The following is an 11,730-nucleotide window of genomic DNA, read 5'->3' on the forward strand; positions in this document are numbered from 1 at the left end:
CATGGCCTTAAAATGAACATGTACATTTTTACATTGACCAAATTAAATGATTAATTGATACATTTCTTTAAAATGATGTGTTTATTGTTGTGCATACTTTTAAGTGTAACGGGGGTATGCATACGACAAAGACCACCGAAAGCAGGAAGTAAAGTACACCATTGTTGTATCTAGAGCAGACAGTGATAGCTGTTCTACACAAGTGGACACAGTATTTGGTTTTTGAGTGTTTCCATCATGAGACTTAACTACTGCCTGACCATCATCCATGTGTCCATCTTAGTGGCACTCTTCCTCACTTTGGATGCTGATAGTAAGTTTTTGTTATTCTATCTATTGTACATCGCTCACTCTCAATCTGAGCAGGTCTTTGTTTCTCTTTCGTTAAGTAACACATTTACGAATAGGAGTCAGATTAATAGATAGATAGATAGATAGATAGATAGATAGACAGATAGAGATAGAGATACTTCAGGTATCCAGAAGGAAATGAAGGTGTCCAATAGCTTATACACAACATACATACACATAGGCACACAAACATATGACATCCACGCACACATAATATAGTACAAAAATACAAAGGAAGAAATCAATAGTGTGCCCTTACAGTAAAGTTAGATTGTAGCATGAAATAATGTTTTGCATGTTAAAGGTTATAAAGAGTGAAAAGGTTTCAAGTACACGTATTATACCTCACACATAGAATCCAGAGCAGGGTACAGACACACCCAAAGACTCAATGGCGCAGCAATAGAACTCAACAAGGAAATAGATTGGACATGAATGTAGTTAGAGTCAATTTAATTCCTATGTAGGAAAAAGTAAAAGACATGAGCAACCATGTCATAAATGTAAAGCCTAACTGTGTAAAAAAATAAAGAAAACAACCGACATAATTGGCTTTGTAACATGGAAGTTGTAAAATGGGTCTGCTGCTATAATGTAGATTGTAGTTCATTGTTTGCACCTTGAGATGATCTTTATAAATATGCGTAGATGGTTGATGAAAAATATTTTATAAAAAGAAATATATTCAAAATTACATAATATATAAACAAACATTTTAATTGGGAAGATTTCAGGTCGCACTAAACAAAAAAACTGCTTTCACCACAAAGATCCCACAAATGACTTTAGACCTAAATTTATGTTTGATGGCAGCAGCTGCAGCATTAAAAACTTCATCTGTGATCTCATTGTTTTTTGTCTCATTCCTAGACTGATTTTTTAAAATGTTAGATCACTTTTCACTGCTTTCAGCTGGTTTTATACTTTCCATCAAGCATGGATTAATTGGCCAATCTTTCCTAATCTGTATGTTTTTTGTTTTTTTCCTTTTGCAGGTACGGATTCAACTTGCGACATAGAAATTAATTAATTATAACTTAAATAAATTATTAATTTTTAATTGGTGAATCCATCCATTTTCCCTCTGCAGTTATCTTTTGCAACAATTTAATTGATTAGTCTCCTGGAAATAAATATGAGACAACTAAACCTGTCCCTGTTGGTATCGATTCAATTGTCCATTACAATAAACTGAGTGGACACTTTGAAAACCTATTCTGATGTGGATATCTTATTTGATCTTGCAAAAATGATTCAAGAAACGATATAGAAGTATCAGTGTCACACTGGAGACAGGTTGAGTCATAGCATTGGGGAAGATCTCTGTCTATGGTAGTGTAACATTTTCACTAATTTAATACATCTATACTAAACTGACAGAAACCTGTGTATAAATATGAGACGCTAAATATTTCTAACTGCTATTAACAAAATGTCTATCACATTAAAAAAAAAATTGATATAAAGCCTTTGTGCAGCAACAATGCTATTCCAAAAATTTTCCAAATCTTTATTAGACTGGGTAATCAGTGCCCAACTGGAGGCAGTTTGATTTCTCCCTGCAGCTCAGGCTGGAAACCTGGTGTTTATCTATCCTGCTTCGTTAATTTTGCTGGAACCAATACAAACTGACTTAAGAAACCTGTGTTCACATTGTACAGCTCGGGTTTAAATTAACAAAATGTCTATCTTTGTATCAACCATCAATTTTGTTTACATTACAAGGTGATGGTGAGAGTAATGCAGCACTGGAATGGAAACAACCTGTTGAAAATATATATATAGTGTTATGGTCTGCTATTGGTTGAAGGACTATCAAAATTTACAGATTAATTTGAATCCTGTCCTTTCAAACATCTTGTCCATGGAAAATACAGTGCAGACTTTCCAGACTAATGTTCAATCTTAAAAACTGAACTTGGTCTGGTGATAAAACTAAATCTTTATATTAAATAACTCATATTTGCTTTTTGAGCTTTTCCCTTTCCTTTATAATGTTATATATTTTTGTGCATGTTATAGGTAGGCATTTTGAAAAAACCCAAAGTATCTGCAAGGGATAATGGCTGATAAATGAATATTTAAAAATGCTCCAAAAGCTCTATTGTAGTCCATCCTTCAACCATGTTGAACATAACATGGTTGTTCATTATTTTTTTCCAGTCTTAGCGTGGTTATAATTATACTCTGCTTACCAAGACTGGCTAGTAGTGGTAACTTAGATTTTTTTTGTTCAAAGGACTTTAAGTTTAAAGATGGAATTTGTATTTTTATACATTTGTATTTAAAAGAAGAGCTCAACATATATTTTGATGTTCCTGCAGTTCTGTTGTGACATTACAACAAACAAGTTTTTTTTTAAACTGCAAACCATATAAACTTATTGAGGATCTGATATAACCTCTAAATACAATTATGAACCTGAAAATGAGAGTAATATGAGCACTTTAATCTAAATCCTGTTCTTCCAAACATCTCTGTCCATGGCCAATGAGCCTCGGAATATTGCAGTTTTAAATACCAAACTGAACTGTAGAGATGCAAAAACCTTTATTATTTCCCAAATAATCTGATTGAACTTGATTCTTCTGTGGCAAATAAACAATCTGAATGCTTTTCAGGTGAGGTCAAGCTCACCACGGTTACATGGACGACTTTGGAACCAGGTAAGAAAACAGAACTCACTCTCTTACAATGATATGGCTGTTTAACATGCATTGTACGGGCCAAAACCCACCAACAAACATGATCTTTTCATGAATCTACTTTTCATACATGCTTCTTTGATGGTGAATCAACTCTTTTATCTAGCAGAGAGCACAGAAGAGACTTTTTGGCCATATGTGTACCTTGTTGTTGGAATCATGGCGTTTGTCATCATAGTGCTAACTGTATGGGTTGCTTCAAGATGTGGGTGTAAAGGTGAGAATTTCTTATTTTTACATACAGTGATTGTTTAGCAGCAGAGGCACTCTGCAGACGTCCTGATGAAGGTGTGATCTAAAAAACAGAACAGTAGGAAAACATGAAAAATGCCACAAAACAATAAGATTAAATATGTTATACAGGAACTATTAATTATTATAATTCTGAGAACAGTAACTAATCTCTCCTGTTCTCAATCTAATCATGCAGGAGAATCCAGTGACACACCAGATCTGAGCCACCAGCCCTCCCATGATGCGTTGACTACCACCACTATCTATGAAAGTGTTTAGTAGTCTCCATGTCTGTGCCTTGATATCAATCTGCTCACGCCAAATGATTCATATCAAAACATTTCATAGTATTCATTTCAAGATTTTGTAACCTGCAACTTGTATCTGTATTGTGTATAACTATCTTTGTGTCTGTGTATGTATGTATGTAGGTTTTGTATGTTCCCTCTGTGTACTATGTGATGGACAGTGTGTCTGTATGTTTTTTGTGTTTGGGTGTACCCTTCTGTCTGTGGTATGTTGTGTGTACTTTTATATTTGGACCTTGAGTCTGTAAATAAAGTTATTATTATTATTATTATCTCATTTATTCACATTTTTACTGATACTTGTTTATCAATGCTTGGCTTTGCTGTTATGTTTTGTATTTTTATGTACTATGCTTTGTGAATGATTAATGTGGTTCTCATGGCCTTAAAATGAACATGTACATTTTTACACTGACCAAATTAAATGATTAATTGATACATTTCTTGAAAAAGATGTGTTTACTGATGTGCATACTTTTAAGTGTAATGGGGGTATGCATACGCCAAAGACCACCAAAAGCAGGAAGTAAAGTACACCATTGTTGTATCTAGAGCAGACAGTGATAGCTGTTCTACACAAGTGGACACAGTATTTGGTTTTTGAGTGTTTCCATCATGAGACTTAACTACTGCCTGACCATCCTCCATGTGTCCATCTTAGTGGCACTCTTCCTCACTTTGGATGCTGATAGTAAGTTTTTGTTATTCTATCTATTGTACATCGCTCACTCTCAATCTGAGCAGGTCTTTGTTTCTCTTTCGTTAAGTAACACATTTACAAATAGGAGTCAGATAGATAGATAGATAGATAGAGATAGATAGATAGATAGAGATAGAGATACTTTAGTTATCCAGAAGGAAATGAAGGTGTTCAATAGCTTATACACAACATACATACACATAGGTACACAGACATCCACGCACACATAACATAAAAAAATACAAAGGAAGATATCAATAGTGTGCCCTTACAGTAAAGTTAGATTGGAGCATGAAATAATGTTTTGCATGTTAAAGGTTATAAAGAGTGAAAAGGTTTCAAGTACACGTATTATACCTCACACATAGAATCCAGAGCAGGGTACAGACACACCCAAAGACTCAATGGCGCAGCAATAGAACTCAACAAGGAAATAGATTGGACATGAATGTAGTTAGAGTCAATTTAATTCCTATGTAGGAAAAAGTAAAAGACATGAGCAACCTTGTCATAAATGTAAAGCCTAACTGTGTAAAAAAATAAAGAAAACAACCGACATAATTGGCTTTGTAACATAGAAGTTGTAAAATGGGTCTGCTGCTATAATGCAGATTGTAGTTCATTGTTTGCACCTTGAGATGATCTTTATAAATATGCGTAGATTGTTGATTTAAATTATTTTCTAACAATAAATACATTCATAATTACATAATGTTTAAACAAACATTTGATTTGGGAAGATTTCAGGTCGCACTAAACAATAAAAGTGCTTTCACCACAAAGATCCCACAAATGACTTGTGACCTAAATTTCTGTTTGATAGCAGCAGCTGCAGCATTAAAAACTTCATCCGTGATCTCATTCTTTTCTGTCTCATTCCTAGACTGATTTTTGAAAATGTTAGATGACTTTTCACTGCTTTCTGATTATGTCATCATCAGCTGGTTTTAGACTTTCCATCAAGTGTGGATATATTGTCCAATCTTTCCTGATCTGTATGTCTTTTGTTATTTTCCTTTTGCAGATAATGATTCAACTTGCGATATAGAAATTAGAGTACGTCGCGGCACGGTTCATGAAGCTCTCCTTGGGGAAGACCTTCGGATTAACTGCCCAGTTGCTTTCTGCAACAATTCCCCACTGACAGTCTCCTGGTATAAATATGAGACAAGTAAACCTGTCCCTGTTGATGTCAGCAGCAGCAGTCACATTAAAACAGAGTGGACACGTCCAAAGCCTTTAGAAGGGATATCGTATTTGATCTTCCAAGGAATACTCAGAAATGACTCGGGTCAGTATCAGTGTGCAACTGGAGGCAGTTTGAGTCATAGCATCAACATCACTGTCTATGGTGAGTGTAACATGTTTCACTAATTTCATACATCTATACTAAACTGACCTAAGAAACCTGTGTTCACATTGTACAGCTCATATTTCTAACTGCTATTAACAAATCTTTGTATCATTAAGACTTAATTCTGTATTATGTTATAGGTGATGGTGAGCGTAATGTTACACGGAATGTCACAAGTAAGAAAAGTTTATATATAGTGTTGTGCTGCGACACTGCTATTCCACATGCTTTCCATGTCTTAATATTAATCTGATCCTTGAGTTTAATTGAGTCAAACTTCTTTTTATAGCAGAAGAAATGATTGTGGAACCTGAACCCAGAGACGATCTATGGATATACATGTACTTTACAGCTGGGATTGTGTCATTTGTCATCATACTGATCATTTTATCCGTTGTATCAATCCAAGGATGTAAAAGTGAGATGCTGTATAAATATGCCACAAAACAATAACATTAAATATGTTATACAGGGCCTATTGATTATAATAGAGATTCTGAGAACAGTAACTAATCTCTCCTGTTCTCAATCTAATCATGCAGGAGAATCCAGGGACACACCAGATCTGAGCCGCCAGCCCTCCCATGATGCACTGACTACCACCACTATCTATAAAAGTGTTTAGTAGTCTCCATGTCTATGCCTTGATATCAATCTGCTCAGTTAAAATGATTCATAGCAAAACATGTCATAGTATTCAGTTTAAGATTTGGTAACCTGCAACTTGTATTTGATTTATTCAATTCTTTACTGATTTGTGTTTGTCGATGCTTGGCTTTGTTGTTACTTTTTGTATTTTTATGCAATATGCTTTGGGAATTATTAATTGGGTTTTCATGCCCTTCAAATAAAACAAATGTTCTTTTACATAGACAAAAATAGGATACATTCCTTCATAATGATGCTTTGAATATGTTGTGAATAACGTTGGATATTGCTGTTGACTTCATTTTGTGCTTTTGTGTTCCTGTAAATCAAGCTGTAATAACACAGAAGTGAAATTTGTCACATGAGAAACCGCTATTGTTAACACCAATGTGTGTGTGCAAAATGTAACACATTCAAAGGTAAATAGTTTTGTTTCCTGTACAGGCAACTCTCTTTGTTCACACGTCCGGTGCAGATACCCTTTTTAAATGTGATTGTCTGTGTGTGTGTGCGTGTGTGTGTCTGTGTGTGTGTGTGTGTGTGTGTGCGCACGTGCATACCTCTGTTCTTTGTGCTCTCTCAATTTCAATCAAAGTAGTTTTACTTCTTAGGTACACTATCTGTTGGGAGCCGACTGTCACCTGGCAAACAGGAAGCAAAATTACACCACACGTCACATTAAAAGGTGCCCTGCCACACAAAACCATTTTCACTTGCATTTTTAGAAATATGTCAGGTCTATATGTGTTTGTGTTATGCTGTGAATGTGAAAATGAACTGCTATCTCCTCTGTCAGCTCTAGCCACTGAAAAGAAATAAGCAAAGAAATCAGGTCAAATTACAAAAGCTGGTCAGTCTGATGTGGTGTTGCCGGAACTCATTACTATTCATGAGCTCGCCTGGTTGCGCTGGGTAAAGGATGCTGATAGCCAGGCTCTCAGTGGCTAGCTGTTAGCCAATCAGAGTCAAGCAGCTTAGCTCCTTGAATATTAATGAGAACTGGCACAAATCGAGCTGTGCCTACCTGCAGGCTTTCTATACCACGCTAGAATGGCTTGAAACAAGGTAACCAAGGCATTTTTTTCCACAAAAAATGTTACAGAGTCCATGGTAGAACTTTAGACATTACCACAAAGTAATGAAATACATGTGGCATGACCCTTTAATGTATGTAAAAACAATAAAAGGGTGGATGTTGCTAACATGTGCTATTTAAAGGGATGAGGATGATGGGAATGTCATTAATTCTGCAGTTATTTGGTCATAAAATAAAGTAATGGACAAGTGAAATTTGACCTGCTGCGGCAGTAGAGGAAAAGCCAGAGGATCACTAATGTCATTAAGATACATAATCACATTAAAAATAACTATATTTTAGAATGTTAGCCTACATTTGGAGTAAAAAGAAATTGAAATAAGTCTTCATCTTTAATATTGATAGAGGGATGTGTTGCGTATCAGCGGATAAATAACAAAAAATGGTAGAATAATCAACACATTCTCACTCCCATCGCGTAAAATACGGACACTTGGTCAAGTCCCTTTGGCATTGTTATTGACGCTAAAAGTCTCCTTTAGCATTATATCTAACCGCGCTTTATCTAAACACGCATGGTCGGGACTATTGGCGTCACTTTTAGGTTATGTTAGGTTAATGAAAAGGTCGTGGGTGGGCTTATAAAAAGGTATGTTTCCATGACACACGGGACAAGAACGGGACAGTTGGGTTTAGGAAAAAAAAACAGGACAGTTGGGTTTAGGAAAAGAAGAACAGGACAGTTGGGTTCAGGAAAAGAAGAACAGGACAGTTGGGTTCAGGGAAAGAAGAACAGGACAGTTGGGTTCAGGAAAAGAAGAACAGGACAGTTGGGTTCAGGGAAAGAAGAACGGGACAGTTGGGTTCAGGAAAAGAAGAACGGGACAGTTGGGTTTAGGAAAAGGAACAGGAAAGAAAAAAAAGAACAGGACAGTTGGGTTCAGGGAAAGAAGAACGGGACAGTTGGGTTTAGGAAAAGAAGAACGGGACAGTTGGGTTTAGGAAAAGAAGAACAGGACAGTTGGGTTCAGGAAAAGAAGAACAGGACAGTTGGGTTCAGGGAAGAAAAACAGGACAGTTGGGTTTAGGAAAAAAAGAACAGGGAAAAGAAGAACGGGACAGTTGGGTTTAGGAAAAGAAGAACGGGACAGTTGGGTTTAGGAAAAGAAGAACAGGACAGTTGTGTTTAGGAAAAGAAGAACGGGACAGTTGTGTTTAGGAAAAGAAGAACGGGACAGTTGGGTTTAGGAAAAGAAGAACGGGACAGTTGGGTTTAGAAAACGTGACACGGACACGGGTCTCCTGGGTGACAGGCAAACTAATTTAGCAAAGCCAAAGCACCGAATTGGCAGATTTTGAAAAATGAAAATGCATAACAGGGAAGGCAAGTGCAATGAATACATTTTTAAACGCCAGTGTTTGCACATCAAACGTCATTATTTGTTTAATGCTGATGTTGTTGCATCACCGGAACATTTCCTTTGATTTCAACACTGAAACTAAACTTTCCATCCAAGGTGATCATTTCAGCATAAATCACTTTTAACCAACAGGTGTTGAAGCACATTTTTAGATCCGACAGGCCAACAGATGGGGGAAAACCTTGTTCTGTTTCAGCTCATCACAAGATGAACTCTCTCCCCACCCTGAATCCAGGAAATGAAACATTTCACTTCAGACTGAAACCAGTTACAGTATTAATAAAAACTGAACCAAAAGTCTCCACAGGCCTCCCTGTGTGAAGCTCCATTCAAAAGGTCATTTCAATGACGCAAATCATTTTTTTTATGGAGAAAGTTAATTCAAATGTGTACAAGAACAAAGTTGGCCATTTTTGAGGATTGCTGAAAAATAAAAATAACATAATTTCGGAGTCTCTCAGAACATAAGATATTTTGCTTTTAAAGAGTGGATTTAATAGTTTATTTTCCATACGTTAAAAACTTGACATCTAGCATGCAATGGCATTACATTTGTATTCATAATTAACACTAAATGAGCAGCAACTTCATTTTAGAGTGTCAAGGTGTGATTTCGTGGCACAAAGCTGTGACCACATTGACGGTCTGATCATTTTTTGTAGTCTTTTATAATCAACAAAAGTTCTGTCAAGGAGAGTAGTTTGTCGCTGGTTAAATGGGCACAACAAACACAATTCAAAAGTGAGTGGTAGGAAGTTGGTCTTACAGATTAGGGCTGCATGAAGCACCACAAGCAGCGTGGCCTGTGGGATGTGCTACCTCTGTGGTTTTAAAAGTGCTAAAAGCTGTCGTACCTAGCTACATTTCTTTCACAATCTGGCGCACACACGCACACACACACACACACTTTTGTTATCGACCCCACCTAACACCTAACATGCTGCATCGCCCACCACCCATGTGGAACATAGACTCTTTGCCCTTATGCTTTAGAGTTACAAACAAGGAAGTACAACAATTTGTGCATGTGGCTGTTTTCAGTTGTTATTACATGCCAACATCTTTAAAAAGATGTGCTAGTTTCTTCATTATTTTACTTTGGAACAGTGAAAGTGGAAAAAATGGGGGGGGGGGGGGGGGCACTTGAGAACTCATGCTTTAAAGCAAATTAAACATGGCTACCATCTAGTGGTGTAAAAGCAAAATTCTGCATTCTGAACTTATAAGGGAACTGGCCATATATTTTCCTAACAGTGTGACTCCATAAACATTAAAAGCCACTCACCAAAACAAAGTGATTTTTATTGTGAAGTCCACTTGAAGTCAGCACAGTTTCCTCCTCGCCTCTATGTTGTTTTTAATACTAATTTTTGTTGTCATTGCTTTGATTACATCACGGTTAACAATCAAAAAGAAAATATGTCAAAAGCCACAAGTGCCTTGATTAACAAACCTACCCTTACCTGTCTTTGTGAGGTTTGTGGAAAATGTAATACAAAAACGTTTATTTATATGAAAGATGATGGAAAAACGTTGCAATGGTTCAATTCGGACTGTAGAGTTTGAACCCTGAGCCACTGCGTCGAGGACCGAGCACTGTAGAGTTTAGCTAATTTCAATCAATGTGACTACCTGACGCGCCTCGTGTGATATGTGATTTCTCGTGATATCGCGAATATCCAGCTGCCGTGCACGGTAATTGATTTCATAAACAATAAAAGTCCACTCAAGACCTATTTTTACATCCTATACTCAAACAAGCCAACTTAATATGGTTATATAATTCAACCATTTGTCCATTACTTGTATTGTTACTAATATTATAAAAGTATAGGCCTATATTATTATATATATATATATATATATATATATATATACTATTAATATATTACTATTTTAAGTATTTTCCCATTACTTACCATTTCCAAGTGTTTTCCCAATGTTTGTTTTTTATCTTACTATTACAATGTTTTCCTATTACTTTTAGCTAAATATTAGGTAAGTGTTTTCCCCTTACCTTAGCTAACTGCTCTAACATTTTCATGCAGCAAAATGATTATGTGGCTATGCAATTACATTTTTTGTTTTTAATAACTTAAGCTATCACTACTCTACAATCTTTCCACATAACCCTTGGCTCCAGCAGAAGTACTCCTGGTTGGCAAGCCCACCATGAGGCTACAACGGCTTTCTAAAATCATTTTAAGGAACAATAAAAGCAATTGCATCCCGTGGACTTGAGGTTGAACTCATGGTAACAATTATTTTCAAATAGTTATTTTGCCATGAAACTAAAAAAAATGTATCCATGACTCACTCAACAACCGTTTATGTGGGATAGGTGTTAATTTGAGGCTATTTTAAGCTTTAAATATTTGCATTGGTTCATCATAGATTATAAAAAAAGGCATGAAACACAGTTATGCCACTCACAAGGTCTGAGAGAAAAAAAGTGAAGTCACTGGAGTGGGCTGTTGGAGGAAATGAGTTTCCTATTGTAACGTTATGGTGAGGTTTCTGCACCACCCACAGGCTTCATACAGTCACCCACCAACGTCTAAAGAATGCAAGTTGGTTCGGAGAGTTCAGTTACACACGTGAGGTATTACTTATATCTAATATTCTTACTCAAGATCTCAAAACACTGATCATAAAAATCAAAACAAAAAGCAGATAAAGTCTCAGATTTTATTTCCACTTTTAACTTCAGATTTATCTCAGCACCTGTACAAGAAACTACTCATCAACTCATACAGATAGTAAAAAGGTGAACACTGTTAAAAAAAACACTGTTAACACTGAAGACATGATTATTCAACTGAAATACAAAAGAAAACAGCAGGTCGTCAACTTAGCTACGCTTTTTAAAAACTTCAATAAAGGCATTTATTAACATTTAAACCTAATATTCACCTTTATATACAGACAATGTACTTTAATGTAAAACCACCCAACAGCTGTGTTTATTTGTTA

This window comes from Perca flavescens, chromosome 24, assembly GCF_004354835.1.
Source record: "Perca flavescens isolate YP-PL-M2 chromosome 24, PFLA_1.0, whole genome shotgun sequence".
NCBI classification, from domain to species: Eukaryota; Metazoa; Chordata; class Actinopteri; order Perciformes; family Percidae; genus Perca; species Perca flavescens.